The following is a 26,399-nucleotide window of genomic DNA, read 5'->3' as shown; positions in this document are numbered from 1 at the left end:
GTCACTGAAATCAATACATATATATATCAATTATTACTATGGCTACTTCAGTTCTTTGTTATGCCAACACACTGTGATCTTTGATTACCCCCATGCAAACAATATATTTCCTCAAGTGGGAACACACAAGAACTTGCAGAAAGGATCTAATTCCAACCCCCATGGCTATTATTTCCTCTTTTCCTTTCTTGAAAGCCCCCATACCTTCTCCCCTTTTCCTGTTTCCTTCTCACATTCAAGGAATGCCAACCTGAAGATCTCTTGGAAACACAATGGACCTCCTAACTACAGAGATCAATTCTCCTTTGAGTTGCCAGCTTCAGGTTGGGAAATTTCTGGATATTTGGGAGTGGAGCCTTGGGAGGATGAAGTCTGAGGAGGGAAGTGACCTCAGCAGGGTATAATGCCACAGAATCCACCCTTCAAAGCAGCCACATTCTCCAGGGGAACTGATCTCTGTCATCTGGAAAGCAGTTGTGATTCAAAATGATGTCCTGACCTCACCTAGAGAATGGCAACCGTAGTTCACCTGGAAGAAGTGGCTGCTTTGGAGGGTAGAGTCTATGGGATTGTAACACTGAGTGCCCTCCCCTCCTCCAAGCCCTGGGCAGGCAGCTTCTTTCTGTGAATAAAAATCTGCAGCCATCTTGTTAAAGCTTTGCAGTACTGTGAAATGGAATGTACCAGGTTCATGGATGGGTCTCTGGTGCAATGTCTATAAGGCATGTTGGTCTTCTCATGTCTAGTTCATTTGGACTTAAATACAAGTAACAGTGAAGGGCAGAGATGCTTAGATCCGTTCTTTAAAAAACACTATAACAAAGCAAAAATCATATGACATTGCTTTAGGCCAGCCTTTCTCAACTTTTTTATCATTGAGAACCCCTGGAAACATTCTTTAGGCCTTAAGGAACCCCAGAAGTGTCATGATCATGCAAAATATGATGGGGAGTATAGCTGTGTACATACCCAACAGGGGCCCTTCCCACCCCCTCCAGTCCCATGATTGGTCATGGAGAGGCAGGTCAACATGACCATACATAGTCATAACACCCAATAAATGTTTAACAAATATGTAACATTAATCAACTCACTTGGGAAATCCTTCCAGGGTTGTCAAGAAACCCTGGCTGAGAAAATCTGCTTTAGGCAGTTGAATACAATCTACTTATAAAAGCATTTCAATAAAATACATTTCTAAAGCAAGGAATGACCCCAGTGGGACAGTCTTGCACCCTTGCTTCTCTTTACTAGTGTGTGTGGGCGATGCAGGCCAGGCAAGATGCACAAAATTGCTGCACCAAGTAGGACAAATTTGGAGCAAATCAAGTTTGCTCAACCGGGTCAATAATCCCTTTGGCTGCTTGTCCAATGGAATGGAACATGCAGACAAAATAAGGGAGTAGGATCTATGGAGGCACAGTGTAGTCAGGGCTGTGGCGCCACAATCTTTCAGAGTACAAGGTGCAATCAGCATTGCTCTATATAACCCCTTAAACAAATTACGGTTAATTAGCCAAGGAAAAGCCTCTAAAATGAATAATCTGTAGCACCCATTGCTCTGACTGCCCCCCTGCCATTCTCCCATACCATGCTGCCTCTCCAAAACTTGTAGATGGGTAACTGAGGGCAAGCAGCTTGCCTAAAACTACCTACTCAGTTGGTGACTAAGATGAGATATGAATCAGCAACTTGGATCACAGCAACTATACGTAGGATGTAGCTTTAAAGGCAAAATGCAACAACAATGCAGAACTTTTTAATTGGCACTGGCTATGCCATTAACAGCAGTTTAGCCTGCAGAAATCAAACAAGGGAATTTGTTCTGGCATGAAGATAATGACCAGAAAATCTTAATCTGTTTGCCGTGATGTTAAAGTTAAAGGAATAGAGCCAATGAAAACAGTGGCAGCCCAAGCAGATTAGGGCTTCTCTCTATGTTGCTTTCAGAAACTTGGGAGAAGAAGAAGCTCTGCATGGCACTTACAGTCCCCATACATCTCTGACTTAGAGAGGAAGCTATCCAGTTCTACAGACAGTCCCCCATGTATGGATGCAAGTTTTCCTGCATTTTTTCCATTCATGCACACCTTCCAGTCCCCAGAAAGATCACTCTGGGGCTGCTGTCACCCAAATCAGTCACTGTGCCAAGATTATTATGTGCAGAACTCCCTACATGTAAAGAACAAAAGCATAAGTTCCAGGACAAACGTGGGAGGGGGTTGGCACAGTTTGACAGAAAGAATTGTTGATGAAAGTTAAGTGGCAGGGAGACAAGTAATTTTATTATCCTACCCAAGGTACAAAGTAGGAAAAGTGGCATCAAGATGGGGCACAAGATAACAAGGTTGAACAGTTCAGCCACAACAACACCATGGCAAGTTTCATATGACAATACAACAAAACCATTCATATATGTACAGTTTTAGAATATAGGCACCTTACATATACAAAATGCCCATTTCTAACTTATTCCAAACTAGGGTTTAAGGCCCGCTGTAGGCCCAATACAGCGGGCGCTAGCGGGCCGGCGGCTGGGTGTGGGAGCCCCCCCCCAAGCCCGGACGCTCCTTTTTTCTCCGCCCACACATGACATTTAAGAAGGTGGGAATCCATACTCTTCATTCCCTCATTGACTCAAAGCTCTTTCACTCTATGGCCTCACTTCAAGAAGGGCTGAGTGCCTGTCTCTTTTCATTGGGTGTTTTAGAAGGTGTAATCATTGCATGGAGTTGTTCTTAGGCTAGCCAATTACCATTGCTCTGCCTATAACTCATTCATGAAGAATTCTTCCTTCATTGCTTGCTTTGCTTCTTATGTGCAGGGTCCAGTTAGCAGGAATTGTGCCAACACATAACCCTCTTATCCCTGGGCAGTCCTAATTGAGCCAGCAAAAGGACAAGTCAAACACGAAGAAGTTGATAGACCTGCCATAATATCCTGTGATGGTGAAGCCTCCCCCGGCCGCCCCCCTTCCTCCCGAGTCGGAGCAGCCCTGCCGCATCTGGGACAAAATTCATGATAAATTTTGCATCATGGTTTGGTTCACGTCCATCTCCAGTCAGGCTAATTTGTCTGGTAAGTGGGGGGGGGGGGTTCTTGCCCGAAACAGTAGACTTTGCCTGGCTGGTTCTCATTCTTGCTTTTGAGGGCCAAAGGAATGTGGGGTGCAAAAGACATGGATCTCAGTGAGCAGGGAGAGAACTTCCACTTAACACTAAACACTGGTGACTAGAAACAAGAGGATAAAATGACTTATCTTCCCACTTCTGCAAGTGCATTTCTATTGAGGGGAAGGGCAATTTCGTCTTCTTATTCCCCCAGTTGATATGGCTGTTCCTCCCTGCAATCTCAAGAATGATCATCAAGAATGATCATTTTGGAAGTCAGGACTGCAGGAAAAGAACAAGGGTATGCCAGCTATGTATGTATGGAAAGCTTTATTATTCCTCACCAATTAAGTTCTGTGATTTTTCTAGATAAGACAGTATATCTTTTATATCTGTTAATGAAAAGGGATCTTTGTCTCTAGGAATACTGTCATAGCCACCTTGTTGGACAGGAAACTGACACAGAGAGAATTGAATACTTTGAATTGCACCAACGGAAATAAGCAGGCCCTTCTACAAATAAGCTGTGTCTACCAATCATGGATGGTCCAGACAGTCTATTTTACATATGATAAAAACACTCAGAGCATACTTTAAACAATCAGTCCACATTCTGCTTGATGTGAGCAGAAACCACATGAAAGCTTTACCTAATAGCTCTGAGAGAAATATTTGGGGGGAGGAGGTTTGCTTTTGGTCTTTTTAGAGCTTTGGCTTAAGTTTATTTGCTTCCTGTATAGCTCTTGGAGCATTAAGCAGATGGCCCTTTAGCAATTCACCACACTGTATTAACTCTAAATCCTAAATGCTTCCCTTGGTGGAGGTAACAACTGATAGTCTTCCTTCTGACCAGATGACCTGGGAAACAGCATACACACCTAAGGCAGGGTACTAATGCATTTTTAAACATTTTTTAAAGAATAATTTAGAGAAGCTTTTAAAACCAACATGTGTGAATGTTATTACAGATGTTGAGAGAGCATCCTTAGATTGATGGGTTGCAAATAGTGGAGGGAGATTACTGATGTTTCATCTGTGAGAGCAAGTCAGAAAGTCTCCCCTCAATGCAGAAGTCTTTTCTGCAATGCAATTCCTCCATCAATTTTGGAGTCTATGAACACCTGCCAGCTAAGGCAGAGAAACGGTTTGAAGATAGGTTGCATTTTTAATTGGCAGTGGAGAGTTTAGAGAGAGTTAGGTACAAACCCAAGGTGAGCCTGAGAGGGGGGAAAGCAACTGGTACTCCTTGGGAATCTGATGCTGACTGAACAATGTGCAATTTGCTGCAAGCGCATTCCCCCCTCCCACACCACTCTGCTCATCTGTTGGTCAATAAAGTGGATATTATTTTTAAAAATCCAGAAGTCTCTATGGTTGACCACCAAAAGGAAATGAAAACCAGCAGAACTGCCCATTAAAATTCCCATCTCTGAGAAGCATGGAGCGCTTAACTGTTGTTTCTCTATATATTTGTGAAACAGCCTGGGGGGTGGAACGTGTCTGGCTGTCCAAGTTGGAATAGGGCCAATCAGGGTGCAGCCAGCAAAGCTGCCTGCACCCTGATTGGCCCTTCCCCTACAGCTCCCACCCTCCCTCCAGCAGGACCCAGCACTAGTGACAGAGAGAGAGACAGAGAAACCAAACCGCTAATGGGCCCTGCTTCCCTGCTAAAAACCCCTGATAACCTCTATGGCTCCTGCTGCGACAGAGAGACACACACACACACAGAGCTACCCCACACTGTCAACAAGGCCTCATTACCTGCTATGGCTCCTGCTGCGAGAGAGAGAGAGAGAGAGAGAGAGAGAGAGAGAGAGAGAGAGAGAGAGAGAGAGAGATCTGCGCCTGCCAGTGTCCCCTGGGTCCTAGCGCCCATTTCATGGGCTTTCTTGCTAGTATATATATATATAACTACAAGTGTAGAACCTGCAAGCACAAGCGGGGATCGCTTCATTTCACCAGTATCACCTTTCCCACACTATTTTATTTTTCTTTGTTCCTAGTAGCCCCCATATTCTCTCCCCATATCCTGCTTCCTTCTCTCATTCCTACCTACTCATTCTACCCATCCTTCATCTGTCTCTCCCAGATTTAGCCTTTATTATTTTTTTGCCTCATTTATATTCTACCTTTCTCCCCAATGGGAGCCTGAAATTCACTGATTCTTAACTTTTCCTCCTTCCCTCCCCTAGCAACCTCTTCTTGGAAAAAGGTGTGCCCAGTTTACAGAAGTTAAGCAGTAGTGAGTCACTCAAGTGTATTATGTGGTGGCCATTGTATGGAGGGTGGATACTTGTATAGAGGGATGCTGCTGGGCTTAGGCAAGTTGTGTGGGCCACCACTTTACCTGAGTGAACCATGCAAATTGTATTACAGAAAGTTGGTCAGTGGTTGCTGTTGACCCTGGCCTTGATGACTTCTCCTTCCAGAGCAGGTGGGAAGGGAGCAGAAGTATACTAAGAGACTAAAATAGCCTTGGAAAAGACTCCTGCTGTCTTTTACCCACAGACGATGTTTGAAGGCAGGTAATATTGTTGTGGTTGCCTAGCAACCTCTGAGATTTCAGAGGATATCCATTTCTTAAAGGTACTGGCACTGCTTCTATTGTTGTTGTTTTTTTTTGTTTTTTTAGGATTTCAAATTTGTCTACAAAACTGAAATGTTATTTAGTTTTTTAGAAAGACCTTTCTTGTCTGTTCATAACCCCAGCCTCTGTATTTAAGTATACACAGATTGAGGACATATTGAGAATTAGATATATTGATATTTATCAGGGTTCTAAACTTGGTAAGAACTAAAGATGCCCATGCTATTTATAAACACTGTCAGGTGGGATATTGGGAATTCTGTGACTGGAACTCTGCAATCTTTGTAAATACCTCAGTGGGAGTAGTGATTCTGCACAGTCATTCAGATTCAGAAAACAGTGCGGGTGAAGAGACTTTACCTCATTCCAAATCAGGCCCCTGCATGACTCCGATTTACAAATCAAATTGCTTGGACGTTCTGAACATGGACTTGTCTTGTTTGCTATAACAGATGAAAAACCATGCTCGATCTCAACAGCTGCAATCCTGGCTCATTCTCTCACTTTGGCTGATAAGCCTTAAGGTAAGTTTGTCCAACTTATCCAGCTCCTTTCAAAGTTCAAAAACTATAGGTTGAGTTCAAGATGTGCATCACGCAGAGGTTAGGCAAACAAACCCAAACACCTTAGATTCTATTTGATGATGGTTCACAAGGCTGGGTCTCATTTTATCTCCTTTTAGCCAACACAAACATGTCTCTCCCCTGAGAATCCCAAGCCCATCAGTGATCAGTGTAACATGACAAGCCATGCGTTTCTGGAAGTTTGTTTTGTGCCTAGGGTGCTTTTCAAGGCACGCTGCCAAAAGAGACTTCAGCTACCCCCAGAATGCTGTAATGTACCCAAACATTGCCTGGAGAGTTTCCTGGCTCTCAGGGAAGAGACATTCAAAACACAAAACCAAGAAGAAAGGGGTCAGGGCCATGCACATACATGTGTGGGGCATTGTTTGCACTCATGAAATGCCATTTGTGCTTGTAGCTGTAATACCACTTGCAAGTGTTTATAATACCAGTAGTTAAATGACAAGATATCTGAATGCTTTGGTTGGAGAACTAGAACTATTATTTTATGTAAACAAAAGCAGATACTTTCAGGAAACTGGTAAGGTGCACTCTCCATTAGCTTGGAAATTGGTCATGGCAGAAACCCACGACTCCGAATCCTCATGCTAAAGTCTAGCATTGCAGAAGTTCTTTAAAGTGGGCCCAGCCCAGTTTCCCAGCTAGTATAAGATCTGTGGTCTCCAGGCATCTCCTTGGGCTCCAGCAGCTTAACTACAGCTGGTTGGATCTTTGAGTTCCATTTTACTGACAAGAGAACATGTCAGTAATTGAAAAGAGATTTCCCTGCTGCTCTCATAGTATATACAATGGGGAGGTGTGTGAGGTGCCCAGAATCATCTCCTTCACTGCCTGTCAGATTTCACATTAACTGTCAGAGCAAAGTGGTTCCCAGCCATGTAGAGGCAGTTGCCAGGTGGGAGCCACAATGTCTTAAATATGCATGCAGGGTGTAGAAAAATCCATTTTTTACCATCCTAATTTGCTATAAGATAACTGAATTGTGATAATTCTTAATTATTGCCAAATGATTTTGAACATTTCCAATGACGTAACTAAAACTACATGTAAATATAATCTAACAAATGGCTTGTGAAACAAAAATTAAAACAGTAGGAAAGAACGACTAGGAATAGAAAATAGCTGGGAGGTTAACTCTGCATTCCAGACCGCTCTTTCCTGATATAATCTGACCTGGATAGCCCTGGCAAGCCTGATCCCATCAGTTCTTGGAAGCTAAGTAGGGTCGGCCCATGCTAGGACTTGTAAGGTCAGCTGCCAAGATATACCAGGGTCGTGATGCAGGAGCAGGGAATGGCAAATCACCTCCAAATGTCTCTTGACTGGCAGCCAGACAATGTTAGGATCCCTTGGCTACATAACACACATTTCATATTTTATTTATTCATTTCAGTTCTATGCCACCCTTCCCCAAGGGCTCAGGGTGGCTTACAACATTAATTCAGCAATTAAGCAATTAAAACAGTTAAACCTTAAATTATTAAAATCAATCTGTCTTTAAAAACCCAGGGACTCACTACCTTCCAGTCGGAGGGAGGTGAAATTAGTTATACGGTGTCTAGATGTTATTATCTGTGTTGGGAGGTCAGTTAATGTTTATAATTCAATGGGCCTCAACTTATAGGCCTGGTGGAATGGCTCTGTCTCACAGGCCCAGCAAAACTGCTTTGAGTCCTGCAGGGCTGTGATATCACTCAGGAGAGTGTTCCACCAGGCCAGTGCCAGGGTAGAGAAAGTCCTGGTTCTGGCTGAGGCTAGTTTCACTTCTCTGGGGCTGGGGATCTTGATAAGATCTTGCATGCTCAAGTGTAACCTCCTCTGAGTGGCATAGGGGAGGAGGCAGTTCCACAGCTACAAAGTTTCCAGACCGTTAAGGGCCTTAAAGGTCAATACCAACACTGAACCTTATTTGGTCCTCAACTGGAGCTAGTGCAGCTGGGAAAGCACTGGTCAAATGTGCTGCTGTATTTTGGACCACTTGAAGTTTCCAGATCAGATACAAGGGTAGCCCTGTATACAGCAAATTGTAGTAATCTGGAGGTGACCATTGCATGAGTCACAGAGGCTTGGTCAGGCGTCAACAGGTAAAGTGCTAGCTGCTGCACCTGGAGAAGATGGTAGCCTGGCAGACAACATTCATGACCTGGGCCTCCATAGATAGCAAGGGGTCCAGGATTACCTCCAGACTCCTGATGGTGTCCAAAGTTGTTAATTGAGCCCCGTCAAGGGCCAGGAGTTGAAGCATCTCACATGGGGCATGTTAACCCAGCCACAAAACCTCCATGTTAGCTGAATTAAACTTCAGACAACTTTGTTTGAGTCAGTCCATCACTGCCTCCAGGCAACTGTTAGTACACCCAAGGTAGTCGATAGATACCGCTGAGTGTCATCAGCATATTGATGACACCCTAGCCCGAAATTCCAGATTAGCTGGGCTCCCCCTGATTAGGGCATACAGCTTAAAGGTACACTCCTCTATCACCACCCTCTGTCCTTGGAAGAAGGACTGCTTTGCTGCATTACAACCCGGAATTAAGATGTGTGTGGGAGGGAATTAGCAGCATTTGATTCTCTTTTGTCTTCATGTTGCTTGCTTAGTGGTGCCAGAACAGATCTATTTATGCAGCCAACATGTGACAGATCATGTGCCACTTGGGCTGCATACTGGTGGACCTTAATTAACTAATTATGTGACTTCTGAAGTTAAGTGGCTGGACTTCAGTTTTACTTATCTTGTGTACTGTTTGTGTCACAATAAAAAAGATTTTGCACTTTCAAAGTGGTAGGTATGTTGTGAGAATCAAATGGTGCTACCCCCCCCCCCAAAAAACCCAACTTAGTTCCAGGTTTTAATGTGACATAATAGGCCAAACACTGATGAGGGTGAATACTTTTACAAGCCACTGTATTTAACAGCAAACAGTTACTCATACACAATTTACAACTACGAGCCTGACTGCTTTTCAGATACACTGTGGGGGCGGGGGCAGGGGCCGGGGTGGGGGTGGAGGGAGAACCAAGGCATGAAGAATGTCTCCCACACCCTTATCAAGAAATCAGCATAACTCAGTCAATAGGCTTATTTACTAAGAGTTTATAATATACAAAGGATGTCTTATGGCTTAAAATCCAGGGGCCTTTGATGATAGCTGAGTGCTCTGCTCCAGCACATTACAGGAGGAGAAAGATCAGATCTCAACCCTGTAATCAAAGAAAAATCTGCTTGGAAACTATAATCACAAGATCATTTGACTGATTTGATGGTCTTCTTTGCAGGCACTGTTTGGCCATGCGGAACCCTGTCTTTTCAGTGGGGCTCAACAAGTATAGCCCAACTGCTCAGGAAAAATGGCCTGGTGTTTTGTATTTGGGCCAGTTGTTAAAAGAGCCAGCAGGTTTCCCTTAGCCAGTTTTTGTTTGGGGGTAAACACTTTGCATTTTGTCAGACCTAGTCAAATGTTTCTGTGGTCTATCTCTTATTTTGGAGTTCTCTCTAGGGATGCAGGGGAGCAATGAGACACAATGTAGGTAGCCAATCAGTCGGAGTGGATTTAATACATCCACTGCTGGTTCTCATTGTTGTATTGAGTTGGACACCAAGCTTGTGGATGTAGGGGCTGTCGACCCTCGCTGTTGACCCACACTGAAGCATCACATTCTGCAGTACTATACAGCAGTGGTCCCCAACCTTTCTATCACCAGGGACCAGTCAACGCTTGACAATTTTACTGAGGCCTGGGGTGGGGGGTAGTCTTTTGCTGAGGGACGTCACCGCCACTGCCTGTGCCCCTGCTCCATTTGCTTTCCTGCCGGCATCCCTAACTTCTCACCACCTGCTGGGAGGCGCTGCCAGCATCATCTGCGCAGTGCCATGCCGAGGGGAGCCCCAGCCATGGAGACCACCAGAGAGCACCAAAGGTGAGCCGGCGGCAGAGTGGCAGGGCAGCTCCCGAGACAACAGCTGGGGAGGAGGACCAGGAGGAGCTGCAGCCAGGTACCAGCTGATCTACGGACCAGTACTGGTCTCTGGACCAGGGGTTGGGGACCACTGCTAGACAGCAACCCTCAAAGCGGAGCATCTAATTTGGTATGGCTTTGTGCCGGCTCTTATAATCATTGCTGCTCTGCCAGCCAAAGTGTGGTTGTAGTCTCTCCCCGTTTGCTTGTGCAGAGGCTGTCAATTCTACTTTTCTTTCTCTGGATGTTTCACTGTCACATGGAGGTGGGGGGAGCCCAGAAAGGAGCTGTGGTACAGTGCTAAATAATAATCCTGGAATGTAAAAGGCCCCCATATCAATCTGTCACATAACTGGCTAAGAGTATCAGATAGTAGGTGATGTGAAAGGCCTCTGCCTGAAACACTGAAGAGCTGCTGTCAGTGAGAGCAGATAATACTGACTTTGATAGATTAACACTCTGATTCAATATAAGGCAGCTTTTTGTGTGCATCTCTCTGCTGCCTTAGTTTATTATTTCCTGGGAACTTTGACAGCTCTTGCTTAAGTCCCCTGAGTTAGGGTTGACATCCTCTAGTCTAGGTGAAACCCAGAGATCTCCCTGACCATTTCCACACCAGGAATTTGCCCCTGTCCATCATCCCTTTGTTTGCAGGTTTTAATGTCATTTCCTCATGACATCAGCAGTAACCTATGGCTATGCAGGAATTGGTGCAACTTTTCGTCCCCATTGCCTGGCAATGAGGGAAAGTGGCAAAATCCACTTCCCCTTTCTTGTTGCGGCATAAACGAGGCAAAAACCAGGGCAAGCCTGTCTGAAAGAAGAAATGCACAGCAGTCTCAGTAGTGTTTTGCCTGCCGTTACATCTGCCCTTATGTTTTGCCTGCCCTTACATCCATTTCTGGATTGCAATTTTTTTTAAAAAAATGGTGCAGTCTGCATTGCAATGGGGATGCAAAGCAATGTGCCCATGTATCTGTGGAAATAAAATGTACTGTCATGTTCTCTTCAAAGTACACAGTTATATACTGGGAGCAGCCAGCAACCCTATCTAAAACGCATTCATGTTTTTGTTTTCTGGTCGTAGGGCATAAATGGGGAAAGGTGGGACATGTCATGAAGCAAACCTCTCCCCATTAGCATGGTGTAAATGTTCTGTATTTTTATTTTGTATTGTGAACACCCAATACATGTTTATGAAAAATGAGAAGAAATCAAGAAAAAGGTTTTACTATCATTGTGGGTCCCTTTAGCAACGCGGAAATTTCATTTTTTAGAAAATAATAATTTTGGCACTTCTTGGGGGGAGACGAGAGGGGATTGGTGGCTTATGTTGATCGATAACCCGAGGAGTGGGAGGAAACCTGCAGGTTGTCCACACTTCCGGCTTCTCCACCGCCTTGTTAAGAAGGGGAAAGCTGTGATGAGATGACAGGATAACACGGGAGGAGTCTCCCATCAGGAAGCGACCAAACGGCCAGTTTACAATCACACTTTTACAAGCAGGGGGCAGCATGTGTTGTCCGCCTCCATGTGGAAACAGTCCCCGAATTACAGCGGATCTCCAGGCTACAAAGATCAGTTCAATTGTAGAAAATTGTGCTTTGAAAGGTGGATTCCATGGTATTAAACCTTGCTGATATTCCTTTCCCCTAATGCTGTTCTTCCCAGTGTGATACGGGTTGCCAGCTCTGAGCTGGAAAATTCCTGGAAATTTGCAGGAGTGGATACTAGGGAGGGTGAGGTTTGGGGACGGAAAGGGAGGGACCCTAGTTTGTTGTAATGCCATAGAGTTTACCTTCCCAAGCAACCATTTTCTACAGGGGAAACTGATCTCTGTAACTTGGAGACTGGTTGTAAATCCAGGTTGTAAATCCAGCCACCATTGGGAGATTGATAGACCTACCTGATTCCACCCCCAAATCTCCCAGAATTTCCCCACTCAGACTTGGGAACCCTGCCTGGATCATCAAAACAGTCAGCATATTCTACCCAACTCAGCAGACTGTGAATAGGTAAACTCCTTTGCTGTACTTTTTTCCCCTATTAAAACTGTTATTTTCCTTTCTTCAAATTCTTACCTCTCTCACTTCTCCTCATGGCCATTCCCTGGTACAGATTTTTTACTCTGCCAGAGGTTTGGCTCTCTTTCACTTTCTCTCCTTTTGTTTAATTCTCCATACACGCATTGTTCAAATACAACCATTTCACTGTTCTTATGCTTCGGTACTCTTCAGTTCCTGTATCCCTATATTTCCACAAATAAATTACAAACATTTTTTTGGAACAGACACAAAAAAAACCCCACTACATTCTCTGATTTTGTGTGTGGTTATTTTGTGGTTATTGGTAGCCTAACTGCAATAGTATAATTACAATGGGAGCTGGGGGAGGGATCCCCCTCCCTGGCAAGAACCTGACAAACCTATGCTGGATATAAGGAGAGTATTAAGGAACTTATTCGGAGTTAGCAAGCAAGAATCTCATATTCCTAATCAATTTCAGCTATGTATACTATATTGATATATAGGATGTTAGGGCAATCTGGCTGCAACATCTCTCACCTCATTGATTGCCAGGGTTGATCTGGCTGGCTAGCGGGTGTCCCCTGCCTCCCTCATCACTCCATGTATATCCCTCCCAAAGCTGTGCACTCGGTGGAAGAGGATGACCATCCCGGATAGGAGTGTGCCATTCTTCAATCAAGGGTTGGCACATGAAAAATCAGATAATGTGGTGGGTTACTTCTCAACTTTCCTGTCTTCTTTGCAGAAAGGGTGGGTATGGGACAGATTTCCCCTTCAATCATCGCATGCTTTCATAGGTGAAGGGTCACTCTAATCCATGTTAGTGATATAGGTGGCAATGAGTGAGCATTAAAATTGTCCTGGCTAGGGGGTTTTCTGATGTATTCATTGTTGTCTTGTGCATAAAAAATACCTGTGGCTGAGGGGATGTGCTTTAAAGTACAGTGTGTGGGCTTTTTAGTTCTGCATACTGCTGGCTTTGTCTGATATTTTTAGTTTTTCTCAGGTGAAGGCATGCCTTTATTTGGCTGTAATGATATATGCACTCTTCTGTGTAAAGTCCATCTGACAGCTTCATTAGAAAGCCATTAGGCTTCTGAGCTCACCTTAATTCCTGTTCCTATGGAAACTAGACACTTCATTCACAAGTTTTTATGTACTCTCTGAGTTGTGTAAAGGTTGAAAGCATTACCATCTTTGACAGCAATTCTTCTGGTACGGATACTTCAGCATGAGATTACTCTAGACTTTCCTGTGCTTCTTCAGACCTAACTGGTTTAAGCCAAATGGTGTTTTGAAAACAACAGAATCTGATTGAGACACATGACACACTGTACCAATTATAAACACATGGTGTGAAGGACTGGCCAAGCAACAGGAAATCTGAGGCAGGGGGTTGATGAACACCATTGCTAATAAAAGGATCTCTGCATCTTCTATTTTCTGCAAACATATTTTCTGAGCAGAAGTCAATTCTCTCATGCAAGTGGAATCAATTAAGCTCAATAACAACAGGGAACATTGTGCCCTCAAAGACAGGACAAGTTGGTGTGAAAACAAGTTTTGGCCCAAACAGGTAATGTATTACAAACGCATGTACATGACAGGACCAAACACAACAGGGTTATAGATTAGGTCAGTCAGTTCTGAGGGGGGCACAAGAATAGGAATTTCTAGTCATTCTCCAATCTATTCAAAGTAACTCACTGTGCCCTATTCCAGGACTGCTATAATCATTGTTTTATCCTTCTCTTTAAAACCGCCACAACGGGAGAGCCAGTTCCAGATTATGTGGGCCCTTGGACAGAGTTTCCAGGTACCATCTTTCTGCCCATTCACCCATGTGCCCATTACCTGCCTGGGTATCTTTCCCTGCCCTCTTTGCAAGCACTCATGCTCATAGTCATCTGCACTGCTTGCTGCTCTTTCCCTGATGAAGCTAGGCAGAGTGTGTAGCTGGCAGCATGGGTGGGAAAGCACATGATGGAGAGTTGGCTTTTCCCCTCTTTTGTGCTCCTGCAGCAGTCATTTTGACAGGCAGAGGTACGGGAGGTACAGGAATGTATAGAATGTATTCCGTGCAAGCAAGTACACCAAACTCACCAGGGATCTCCAGCTGAATCTCCTCTACCTGTCCTCCTCTACCTGTGCCCCTAGGAAAGTACTTTCTGGGGAAATGACTGGTGTTCTACCACCTCGTGAACCTCATAAACCTTACAAACTGAACCAGCTCATGGGGCAGTTAAAAGTTTGTGATGGTTAGTGGTTCATGAATAGGTCATGCCATGAACCCAACCACATTTTTCCACTTCATGTCCATCCCAACTTCATGTCCATCCTCCACGCAAATGTATGTGCATATGCATACATACACCAGTTATCTGGATGGAAAAGAAACATGCTCTGGGCTCTTTCCTCCTGCATCAAACCCATCCTTGACTTTTACAGGGAAAAAATAGATATGACAGCATATTATCTTCCTGTGGGTAAGATTGCCAACAACAAAATGGGGGGGGGGGATGCCCTACCCCTTTGACAAAGGCTTTAGGTATAGAAATGGGCAGATTAAGCTTTTTATGGCATGGACCTAAATAGCTTCACCTACTAAATATGCCATTCAGCCTCTATTAAAAGGGTAGGACATATTCCTCCAGTCCTTGCAGGCAGGGTTACAGTTTAGGTTGATGGTGGTGGCAAAAGAAAGACTTCCTCTCTGTGAAGCTGTCATTCTTGTTACAGGCTGCCATTTGTGGCTGGTGGCTCTTGAAAAAAATCAAATCAGTCCCAGAATCATAAGTCTCTCTCCCACTAGTTCAGAAAACAGTCTTTTAAAAAAAGGTTTTCTTGCAGTAGAAAAGAGCAAGAATCCAGAAACACCTTAAACACTAACAAAATTTGTGGCAAGGTATAAGCTTTCATGACTCACTGCCCACTTTCTTGGTATTTTCAAATCAATTATTAAGAGTGAGCATGCTAACTGAGCATAATATTTATTTTATTTATGTCATTCATTGTCTGTCATTCTCACTGAGGCTGAAGGCACTGTAGTTCAAGTACAATCAGCCAGTTGAGACATCCCATAAAGACTGCAAAATTTGGATTGCAGAAATCAAAAACCATGCAGAAATCTGAACAGAGTTGAAACAGAGCTTAATCATTAACATGACACATTAAATCAGGGGTAGTCAAACTGTGGCTCTCCAGATGTCCATGAACTACAATTCCCAGAAGCCCCTGCCAGCAAATGCTGGCAGGGGCTTCTGGGAATTGTAGTTCATGGACATCTGGAGGGCCGCAGTTTGACTACCCCTGCATTAAATGATACAGAAATTGCATTGCAGATTCATACAGCAAAAGGCTGTTGGTTGTCTTATAGCCCATCACTCCCAGAACAGCTTGTGGCAGGTAACAAAAATCAGATAAAACCCCAATCAAACCCCCATTAAAATCCAGTATATCAAACCCAGCGGTGAATAATAACCATCCCCCCCACCCCAGTCCAGCAGCCTGCCACCTGTCATGGGGAGAGAGTGGCGACTCGTCCAATAGGCTGAGGAATTGTGCCTGCTACTACTATACAAAGTAATATAGTTCACAGTCCCTAAATCTATACCATTTTCAAAGCATCTTTCAGAAACATTTGGATATAGTACAGTCCTAATGATCTCTGTTTAAAAAAAATCAACCTGAATAATTCAGTTTTGCAAAGTTTAAGGAAAGTCAAGAGGGTAAGAGCCTTGTTGACCTCATCAAGCAAGCCATTAACATGGTGGCCATGACAGAGGATGTACATGTAATGAACAAAGGCAATTAATGGAGATAGTAGAGCTTTAGATTTAACACTTTTCTGAATAGCTAGGCCTACATTTGAGAGAACTGTTTAGAAGAGAAAAAGTCCACCCTCTCTCCTGTTATTATGCCTCTGCAATGGAAAAAGCTACATGGTATGGGGAAGTCTTATTCTATGCAGCTCATAAAGGTATAAAAGCCCTTTCAGTGAATGGTTTGGCAAAAGTTGAACAGCTTCATCTTATGATACTCAGTGGGTTAACACTATAGAGATGCTGATGGAAAGAACCTTTGCCTGTCGAAGACATATGGGGCCTTTACAGGAAAAGGTGGCAACAGTATGTTTGTATGGAAACTACTAGTGGGCATTGAGCCCAAAAACCTAGAGGCAAATGACTGGCTTTGAAGTGATTGTCGTTAATTGCATTTATTCATTGATTGCATACCATGTGTACAATGTAGCCAAGAAATCCTAAGATTGTCTGGCTGCCAGGCAAGAGATTTTCAGAGCTGGTTTGCCATTGCTTGCCCAATGTCATCACTCTGGTATTCCTTGGAGATCACCCTTCTAAGTTCTAGCCAAGGTTGATCCTGATGGAATCAAATTTGCCTGGGCTATCCAGGTCAGGGGTTGTTAAGTACAGTTAAGATAGTATACACAAGCATAAAAGATCTGGTGTTCCATAACTACCAGCCTTCAAAGTAAGAAATTGAGGGGGTAGCAGTCCACCCCCCTCCTCTGAGATGCCTTTTGGGCTACGCAATAACTGTTTACATTCCATTCTCTATGGATTATTGACTTTAGTTTTCTATTCTGTGTCTCAAGAGGACTGAGAATCCTATGTTGCCAAAGCCTGATAAGAGGCAAAGAACTGGTGATTTCTCAAAAGTAGCACCTCAGTGTTATATTAGACCTGAAGTCTAATTCTTGTTTGCTGTATTATTGTTTACATTTCTTTTACAGGAGAGTCCTCTTTCCCCAAGAAAGAAAAGAAGGCTCAACAAATGATCTGTCCTACTTGGCATTTCAAGACCAGTGTCAACCAAGCCAGGTGCAGCTAAGTATATAGATAACTGGAGCGTTGGCCCACTTGGCACAGGGCCACACAGCCAGGTGTATTTGAATTTGGATACCATATATTCTGTTCTGTCCAGCACAGTTGCTGCTGCAATTTGTCCCCTCCTAAGCCACTATACATTCCTTTTATGTGTAGACAGTGATGGTAGATTGTGGCATATCAAACCAGTCTCAGGCAACCTGAATAGACAAAACTGGAGGTATAAAAAAGACATGGCAGAAGAGAAGGGGTGGTGGATGCTGAGTGCTGGATAGGAAGTGTTCCTGTCTGCTCAATGCAATCTGTTTTAGCAACAGAAGCAGCAGGATGGGTGCTTCTTTTCATTTTGAATGGTCTACATTTATTGGAGATACCTTGGACTGAGACCCATTCAGAAAGAACAATAAGGGCAGGGATAGCTGTAAAATGATGGAAAGGAGAATTTCATGAGCCACTTTGGGTTTCCCAGTATGGAGAAAAGGTGGCGCATAAATGAAGTGTCCTGATCTGGATGGTCCAGGCTAGCCCAATCCCATCAGATCGCAGAAATGAAGGTCAGTCTTGGTTAGTACTTGCATGGCCGGAGAAGTCTCAAGTTGCCATGCAGAGGAAGGCAATGGCAAACCACCATCTCATGCTTTGAAAACCCTACAGGGTTGCCATAACTTGGCTGTGACTTGATATAAATTCAAAGATAAATAAATAACAAACATGAAATATAGTAAGCTGTTCCTATGATCAGAATATTCTATGATGTTAATGTAGTTTATTACACAATTCTTATTTGGTCATAAAACTAATCAAAATCTGCCCTTACATTAAATTTAATCCAAACTAATTTACATTAAATGCAAGATTAATGAGATATAAGTATAATGAAGGACTTTTAAAATTTATTCTGTGCTGGCACTTTCAGTTTGGCAAGAGCAGCAGAAGGGGGTAGGGGTGAGTCAGCAAAGAATAGGAGAGATAGGCTGACATGATGGCCAAATAGCAGAATATAGTATTGAACTCGCCATCTAAGAGCATTGAGCCAATAAGCTTCTTCTCTCAGCATATCTGCTAAATGCTGGCTCTGGCAGGGAGAGCTTATTGGATCTTATATAAGCAAAGAACAGCACCTCCTTTTCCCTCCCCCTGATGAGAACTTGTTCTGAGATTCCAGGATTACTAGCACGGCCAGCTCCAGATACCTGCTGTCCCAAATACCCCAAGGTATTCCACCACCTTTTCCTGTGCTACTGCCAGCTAGGTCCAATGTAAGCTCTGGAGCATTTTGGACCCTGCTGTCAACAGTGCAAGTCTGAGACATGACAACAGGCGCAGGCAGTGCTCATTGCCTCTTCTCACACCTCCACTGGTTGTGAGCCAGAGCAGTGGTGTAGCAGTACCCTGTTCAGATTGTGATGCCTCAAACAGTTGCTTGGCCAGTGAACCAGCCTTGTTTATTGGGCCTACTGCTGTTTGCTTTGCAATTGCTACGTATGGGGTTTTTGGGATGCCAAGTGCAAGCCCAAATGCCTACAGTGACACTTTACCTGCTGTGTGCAATTCATCCAATGTGGTGTAGGAAGTTCAGTCTAGGATCTGGGAAATCCAGGTTTGAATTTCTACCCTGATATAGAAACTTGGGAGGGGGTGAAAATAGAGGCGGGAAGAATATTATAAGCCAGTTAGGTTGCCTACTGGGGACAAGCACGGTATAAATAGCTAAATAAATACAGTAAAATCTTTCTGTTCACAGATTGATGGCATGCAGTGTCACTTATCTGCAGTTGCAGATGACATGGTCTCTAGCCCTTTTTAAACTCTCACTGGACCATCATCATAATCATGATTGTTTTTAAACTGGAGATGGGAGAATTCTGCCTTCTAGTAGTCATAGATTTTACTATTCATGATGATCTCAGAAATGGATCCCATCTGAATGATGGCCTATTGTAAATCCTTGGTGCCTCAATAATTTTTTCTCTCTTCTGGAAATTTGACAATCCCTCAGAATTCATCTGAGTTGGATTGGGGGGGGATGAAAAATATATTTTAAATCTCCTACCAAATGAGGACTCTCTTTTTTTGGTATATTTGAAATCTGGTTAGGTCTCAAGGGCGAGCAGAATTTCGCCTCACTTGAATGGGGGATGTACTTCCCCTAAAATGAGTGACAATGAAGAAGACAATAAAGGATCTAAACATGTACAATAACAAAAATAAAGAATTTCTTTAAAAAATGAATGTAATATGGACACATTTTAGGCAAAGCCCCTAATGAGACTAAAGAATACACTTTAGCAATAGCCTATTGTTATAACGGGAAAATTCTTCCACTTTGTTTGCTCATATACCCTAGTTCTCTGATTCATTAGTTGTTTACTGCAGGCTGTTAACAGCCTGGAGGATTGGCTTTAATCCCCAGCCAGAGTGTTTAAATATAATACATCATCAACAGGTAATTATTCACTTTGAAGTCTTTTGTTCCCCACCCCCATTTCAAGGTGAACCCCTGGACTCTAAAGCAGTGTAACAGATTATTTCCATCAAAGCATAAAATTAATAATGCAAATGTCAAGAAGTTAATTCATTTCCTTTAAACAGAAAGATCTTTTTCTTCCTTTTGATTTCTACTGCAGCCTCTTAAAGTTGCTAGTGTGGTTTGTAGTGACTGTTTAACAAGATGCCTTTTCTGAAATTCACTGATCCCTTCTGGCACCAGTCCAGTGATTCCTAAGGTGGTTTCCCCCCCCCCTTTTTTTTTAATTTAACTGAACCATCAATTAAATCGTCTTTGATCAGGTCCCACCTTTTTTGTTCTCACCACTTAGATCTGAATAGCCCATCATGAACTAGTTCCAGCAAGATAAGTGAATGTTTTAAGCAAAATCCTTTAACTGCAAAATAAAATTAAAAAATGGGGGGGGGGCTGCTTTAAAGTAGGAATAAATTTTACCTTGCTACAGCCATGCCAGATTTGTTAGCTGCTGCATCATTGGTAAAATGAAGTTCTATAAATAAGTAACCATAAGGTATAAAATAATGGAAGCAGTAACTGTTGTTGCTGCTCCTTTCTTGGTGATTCTGATTTTTAAAAAATTATTTTAATTGTTTCACATAATTTATAAACAATTGGTGTGTTTGAAATGGCAGAAAGGCAGAGTAATACTGATATAAACAAACACAACTGGCTGTTTTGGGCTTTCTGGTCTGGGTGATTGTGGTCGGGTAGCTTAGTCCCTGACATTTTGCCAGTTAACTGTGGCCAGCGTCTTCAGAGGTAGGACACAGCCACTTTGACATGGACTCCAGACGTTAAAGCATTCAGCCATTCAATAATCTATGTTGTTTTATAACAGTACTATACTATTTTAGATAATAAATGAAACTCGTACAGTGGAATAGGGGTTGCCAAACTGTAGCTCCTCAGCTGGTAGGGGCTCATGGGAATTGTAGCCCAAAGACATCTGGAGAGCCACATTTTACCCACCTCTGCAGTTAAATATAGTATACATTTCTACATTATGCATTTATATCATATTCAGAACCAGGACGGAGTGGTAGTTGAAGTGTCTGACTAGGATCTGTGAGATCCAGATTCAGATCCCCCCTCTGCCGTGGAAGCTAGCTTGGTGACCTTGGGCCAGTCAGTCACTCTCAACCTAACCTACCTCACAGGGCTGTCAAAGGGATAAAATGGAAGAAAGAAGAGGAGAGCACTGTAAGCCCCTTGGGTCCCCATTGGGGAGAGGGCCAGGGGATCCATGAAGAAAATGAATGCATGAAATAAGTAAAAGCATGTTGTGTATGTGGTGTGCCATCAAGTTACAGCCAATGTATGGCAATGCCAGCAAAGGGCTTTCCAAACAAGTGAGAAGCCGGATAATTTAACATTTCTTTTTATGCTTGTAATGGTATTACTCACTTTGGGTCACATTTCTATAAGACTTTAGAAAAGCACAAAGACCAGCTGAGATAGAAACACAGGCTACTGAGACAACCTCCTCCCTCCAGCAACAGATCGATCTCTTTCCCATCTTGGAGGAGAGTCTGGATAATCTCTAGAATGCTCTGTCTTCAGTCCCTCACCAAAGTATCTCAAATGAAATCACATCTTATTTTGACCCACTTCATTGATCTTAAGTGGAGTTACATGTCTGTTGACTCACAGCCTGAGAACACAGCTGATCTCTCCGCTGCCTTTTACCTGGCTTTGTTCCTTGATAGTACTGAGGCTTTAACAGTCCAAATTGTCATCCATCCAGATTGCTTAAGATTTCCATAGACTGAATGAAGGGGTTTCAAATAGAGATGTTTTTAAACATGTATTTGTTCTGAGTTTATTAGGAAGGAAAGAGATAAAAAGTAAACACAGGCACAGAAAAAAGAGCACCGAACGTGTCCTGTTGCTCTAAATTCTAAGCATCTTTTAAAAATGAAAAGCACTTACAAGAATCTTTATATTTGCAAGCAATTACTTTTTAAAGTTGCAGGCTCCACGTATTTCAAACATGCTGCCTCCTGCTTTCTCCACCCCTGAGTTCTTTAGATTGAAGAAACCTGTTGGCTCAAGTTCTAAAAGCCCCAGATAAAAGCTTTGGATTTTTAATTAAATTTTTACTGCTATCTGCATTTGATATCTCAGCCAAATTGTATCCGCTGCGACAGCAACAACAACAAAAGTCACTTCAAAGGAGATCTCCACCTCCATGACCTATAATTATGGAATTTATTGCTCAATGACACATGTTGTAAGATGCACCTGCAGCCTGAGGGTTCCGGCCACACTCCCTAAGGCTAAAACAAAAGCGCTGTTTTGAAGTGGGATGAACCAGCACTTTTAAAACAGGCCTCTCATTCCAAATAAGTGGCTTTGTTTTATGATGATCATCCAGCAAAACATGTTGCTTGTGCAGAGGCAGAAAAAAGCTGAAGAGATGGGTACCAGAAGGGTAAAGAAGTCTGAGGTTCTATATAACAGGGAATGTTTTGAAATTCAAAAGTTGGTGGTCACATGGTTGAAGCCACTTTACTTTTCTGTATTGACATGTAATTTGTTCTGATGACATATAATTTGTTCTGATCATTTTGAATATCTGAAATTTCACCAAAGCTAAAATGGCACTTCCATGCATACTTCTAGAAAACATAGTGACACTGAAATATCTTGTATTATACTCTACATTCAGTTTTAGAGGGCGAGTTCTGTAAATACACCATTGAAGTCTGGGGCAACAAAATCATACTGGTTTTGTTTGTTTGCTAATTTCCTTCTGTCTTAAGTATGACAGCAACATATCTCCACCAAATTGGGAGGACTGGCAAATACTCCAGAAGATAGAGACAGAGTTCAATGAGATCTGAACACAATGGAAAAATGGGCAAATGAGAACAAGATGCAATTTAATAAAGATAGGTGTAAAGTTCTGCATCTGGGTCAGAAAAATGAAAAGCTTGCCTACTGGATGGGGGATATGCTTCTAGGTAACACTGTGTGTGAACAAGACCTTGGGGTACTTGTGGATTGTAAACTAAACATGAGCAGGCAGTGTGATGCAGCGGTAAAAAAGGCAAATACCATTTTGGGCTGTCTCGACAGGGCATCACATCAAAATCACAAGATGTCATAGTCCCATTGTATACGGCACTGGTCAGACCACACCTGGAGTACTGTGTGCAGTTCTGGAGGCCTCACTTCAAGAAGGACGTAGAGAAAATTGAAAGGGTACAGAGGAGAGCGACGAGGATGATCTGGGTCCAAGGGACCAAGCCCTATGAAGGTAGGTTGAGGGACTTGGGAATGTTCAGCCTGGAGAAAAGGAGGTTGAGAGGGGACATGATAGCCCTCTTTAAGTATTTGAAAGGTTGTCACTTGGAGGAGGGCTGGATGCTGTTCCCATTGGCTGCAGAGGAAAGGACATGATGTAATGGATTTAAACTACAAGTACAACGATATAGGCTAGATATCAGGAAAAAAATGTTCACAGTCAGAGTAGTTCATCAGTGGAATAGGCTGCCTAAGGAGGTGGTGAGCTCTGTGAGATCCAGATGAGCTCCCCCTCACTGGCAGTCTTCAAGCAAAGGCTGGATGCACACTTTTCTTGGATGCTTTAGGACAGTGGTCCCCAACCTTTCTGAGGCTGGGGACCGACAGGGCAACTGCCCCGCCCGCGTATCGTGCATGCGTGGCAGGGCCGTGCATGCGCACATGCGCCATGTGTGGCCGAAATTGCGCGTGTGCGGCACTTTTGCGCATGCGCGCATGCTCAAAAGTGCCGTGCGTGCGCGATTTCGGCTGCGCATGCGCAGTGTGCAGCGCGGCCCTGATTCCCTCTCCCCGCCCTCCTGCAGTAAGAAGCTTCCCGGGCTGGGAAGTTTTTTACTGCGGGGGGGCAGGGAGAGAGAGCCGCGGCCCGGCGCCATGGCCTTCGCGGCCTGGCACCGGGCCGCAGCCCGCAGGTTGTGGACCACTGCTTTAGGATGCTTAGGGCTGATCCTGCGTAGAGCAGGGGGTTGGTCTAGATGGCCTGTATGGCCCCTTCCAACTCTATGATTCTATGATTCTATGGTGATTATAAATACTTTTCATGCTAGTAGGTGGTGGGGAAGCCTATACGGGGGCAAAATGGGTGGAGGAAAGGGGAGGGGCCCAATGTAATTCTAAACTGTCCTGGCTTCAACCACAGGCCTCATGGAAGAGCGCCATCTTACAGGCCCCACAGAATCCAGATCTTCAGTGGCAGCTTATTCTACCAGGCAGGAGCCAGGGCTGAAAAGTCCTCTGGCTGAACCAGCCGCATCATCACAGTTTGGTGTTTGCTGACTGTCACATTCTTTGGGGAACATACTGGGGGAGGCCAGTATTGGGATCTGGGATATTTCAGAAATCCTGAATTTTGTTCATGTCCAATACACCCAAACTGCGTTGATCAGGGGGTTGGACTAGGTGGCCTGTATGGCCCCTTCCAACTCTATGATTCTATGATTCCCCAGTTTATTTTTTATAATTAATAAAGGGGCAGGAAATGTGTAGACGTCTTGTTCTATAAAAGTTTATGAAACATTTAGAAAGTAATTGCTATTTAGAAAGAAATCACTACTACAGTGTTATGAAGAGATTTCTGAACATTATCTCAAAACAACATAGTGGTTTGTATATATTTGTCCTTACCTCTGACTGCTCATAGGTCCTTGGACATTCATAGCACAGAAAACTCTATGGAATTATGATATAACAGTACTCAATAAGGAGACACATTAAGAATTCCCTGTTACCACTTATTTTGATTATGCATATCCAAACAGTTTGTTAAAATGAGGAATTCCCAAGGAATTTAATCCTGATTGCATTTTATTAGTCGGGGGGGGGGGTGAACTGATATCAAGAGAGATGACTGTGATCTGAGGCATAGGACATGTAAGTATTTGAAAGGTTTTCACTTGGAGGAGGGTAGGGAACAGTTTCTATTGGCAGAAGATAGGATCCACCATAATGGCTTTACAGCAAACTACATCTAGAACAGTACTGGCTAGATATCTGGGGGGGGGGGTAGATTTCACAGCCTAGTTCAGCAGTGGAATAGGCTGCCTAAGGAGGTGGTTAGCTCCCCCTCACTGGAGGTCTTCAAGCAGCAACTGGACTGATACTTATCCTGGATGCTTTAGGCTGATCATGCATTGAGTAGGGAGTTGGAGTTGATGGCCATCTATGGCCCCTTCCAGCTATTTGCTTCTATTATTCTAAGCAGTATAAGCACTTTACAGTCGATTTTAGAGGGGGGGGGGTATTTTATGTGGCTTATGCCTCCACTCTTTCATCTAGACTCCATCCCAGGTCCTCCCTATTAGGTTTCTTTGTTGCTGTTTGGATGTTCCATCCTGTTGATTGTAGTGATTTCCTCTATGTAATGTGCCTTGAGTCCCTCTGAGAAAGGCTGACTATAAATACATGAAAGAAATTAGTGGTGGTCATAAGAAAGCAGTGATGACTGGCTGTTATTACTTTGGACAAAAGCAGGGAATCACTTATTTTATTCATATATAAGCAAGTTCAACTACCATCAAGAGGCCCAGGCATAAGAACATTTAAACTCTTGCATTCTTGCCTTCCCCCCACAATAACCTTTAAAATAAACTTGTGCGTGGAAGAGTCCTATATGAAATGTGTGGATTCCTATATGGAATGCATTCACATATGTAAGTTTTAGTGCACCTTAAAAGCTTTTTGTACATTGTTTAGAAAGGGCTTCTCCTGTGCCTTACATGCCGCCTGTGCCTCCAAACCTCAAAATAAAAATAAGTTTCTATTATGTATTTTGATTCTTATCAGCTTGCTCTGTCAACAATAAGGGTTAGAAATTTTTGGCGGGAATCATTCCTTGATGCAGAAGCCATTCAATCCAAATAGCCCAACTGCCATGTTAAAAGTGTCCATAATGATAGCATGAGCAGGGCAATCTGTGATTGATCTACCATCAATTACCTTGCTGCCTAATGTTCTCTCTCTCTCTCTCATTTCATAAGGTGATTTAAATGTTCTAATAAAAAATAGCAGTGAAATGTTTCCAGATGTCCACAACACAAGCAGGAAGAACGTGCTCTTATCTTAGCACTCTTTGAAACTGGTGTCCTTATTAAATCATTGTTTCAGTGTATAATGGTTTAACCCTTAAAAAGGAGACCAACTTCAGAGTGTTTTGACAAATCCTGCTTCGTCGAAGAACTAACCAAGATAGTTGACCATATGTTTATATTCTGTTGACTGCATATGGGATCTGTTGGCTTCAACTGCATTTATGCAAACTCTGGAGGAACTATTCAACGGGACTTATTCCCAGGAAAGTATGCTTCTACAACATATGCACAGATTCTAGCAAAACTAAAATGTATGATTCAGGTGTATAGCTATGTTGGCCTAAAGCAGTAGAACAAAATAGTGTTACACCAGCGAAATGGTGTAGCACTAAAAAAAATCCCGCCTCCAGCCATTCCTCATCTTCTGGCTCTCTCGCTTTTTTCTGCCTCCTCCTTGAGCTCTATGTACTCTGCATGCCTGCTTGAAATGGTGGAAGAGAGTAACACGATTTATTGGCAACTCTCTTCCACCTGTCAATCAAGCTAGGCAGCCAATCCCTTCTCCATATTCTGTAATGGGAATTTCAGCATTCCTGCCTTTCTAAGGGTCTGCGGGGGGGGGGGTTGAGGTAGAGCCTTGGGTGGCTCTTCCCTGACTCCCCTCCAAATTCCATAATGATTGGTCCAAGAGGTCTACTTCTCCCCTCCCCCCAATCCCTCCTATT

The 26,399-nt window shown here is 43.3% G+C and overlaps 1 long non-coding RNA gene across 1 annotated transcript; it reads left to right on the top strand.

Annotated features, from left to right (window-relative positions):
* Positions 1-5,957: 5,957 nt before the first annotated feature.
* On the top strand, positions 5,958-26,280 carry LOC143844248 (uncharacterized). The gene is made up of 4 exons (XR_013233892.1): positions 5,958-6,221; positions 17,019-17,106; positions 22,700-22,880; positions 25,624-26,280. It is a non-coding gene; the product is annotated as an uncharacterized LOC143844248 (long non-coding RNA).
* The last annotated feature ends 119 nt before the right edge of the window (positions 26,281-26,399 follow it).

Source organism: Paroedura picta, chromosome 9 (assembly GCF_049243985.1).
Source record: "Paroedura picta isolate Pp20150507F chromosome 9, Ppicta_v3.0, whole genome shotgun sequence".
Classification (NCBI taxonomy): domain Eukaryota; kingdom Metazoa; phylum Chordata; class Lepidosauria; order Squamata; family Gekkonidae; genus Paroedura; species Paroedura picta.
This window is presented reverse-complemented; position numbering and strand designations above follow the sequence as displayed.